This window comes from Octodon degus, unplaced genomic scaffold (assembly GCF_000260255.1).
Source record: "Octodon degus isolate 3935 unplaced genomic scaffold, OctDeg1.0 scaffold00186, whole genome shotgun sequence".
Taxonomy (NCBI): domain Eukaryota; kingdom Metazoa; phylum Chordata; class Mammalia; order Rodentia; family Octodontidae; genus Octodon; species Octodon degus.
In genome coordinates this window covers 4,674,824-4,675,240 of record NW_004524762.1, presented here as the reverse complement: position 1 = coordinate 4,675,240, position 417 = coordinate 4,674,824, and positions in this window count along the sequence as shown.

Genomic DNA, 417 nt, shown 5'->3' with positions numbered 1-417 from the left:
CTATATTTCTGTATTTTATAATCTGTCCATAATTCAATGATGAAATCAATTGCTATGCAGAGTTGCTTAAAACATGTCAGTATTAAACGAATGTTCTTTTAACAGGTAATTACTTAGGATCCTCAGTGAGCCAAGCATTCTTGTAGGTACAAAAGCCACAATGGCGAGATTTGACCTTATAGTGACAGTGTTTTAGTAGGAATATTTAAACAACCCATAAAGAAATTTAGATCAGGTGATGATAATTGCTATGAAGTTACTGAGAAAAAAAGCAGGGACAAAGCAGGGTCACTACATGAGGCATAGTGGAAATTGCTAGGAAAATGTAAAATCTGTGTGCAAAGGGATAGTGGGGAGAGAGAGAGAGAGAGAGAGAGAGGAAGAAAGGAGAGAGAGAGAAAGAGAGAGAGAGAGAGA